This window comes from Octopus bimaculoides, unplaced genomic scaffold, assembly GCF_001194135.2.
Source record: "Octopus bimaculoides isolate UCB-OBI-ISO-001 unplaced genomic scaffold, ASM119413v2 Scaffold_87364, whole genome shotgun sequence".
NCBI classification, from domain to species: Eukaryota; Metazoa; Mollusca; class Cephalopoda; order Octopoda; family Octopodidae; genus Octopus; species Octopus bimaculoides.
In genome coordinates, this window is record NW_026398593.1 from 13,472 (window position 1) to 13,743 (window position 272).

At 44.5% G+C, this 272-nt stretch overlaps 1 long non-coding RNA gene across 1 annotated transcript in view; it reads left to right on the forward strand.

Annotated features, from left to right (window-relative positions):
• Window positions 1-6: 6 nt before the first annotated feature.
• Window positions 7-272, forward strand: part of LOC106878665 (uncharacterized) — a 14,680-nt gene continuing 14,414 nt past the window's right edge. Inside the window, exon 1 of the long non-coding RNA XR_001410529.2 lies at window positions 7-209. This is a non-coding gene — a long non-coding RNA (uncharacterized LOC106878665). The remainder of the gene's footprint in view (window positions 210-272) is intronic.

Consider the following 272-nt stretch of genomic DNA (forward strand, 5'->3'; position numbering starts at 1 on the left):
CGGCACCTAACGTTTCTGCCATCTCGTTGCCTTAACCACAAAATATTGACGACGACGATGATGATGATGATGATGGTGGTGGTGGTGGTGATGATGATGACGATGATGATGACGTTGATGATGACGATGATGATGACGACGATGACGATGACGATGATGATGACGATGATGATGATGATGATGTTGTAACTGAGGAGAGTGAAAGACTGGTAAGAATATCAAGAATTCAGAAATAAGTTATTGGCACTTCCGTCGCTTACGACGACGAGGGG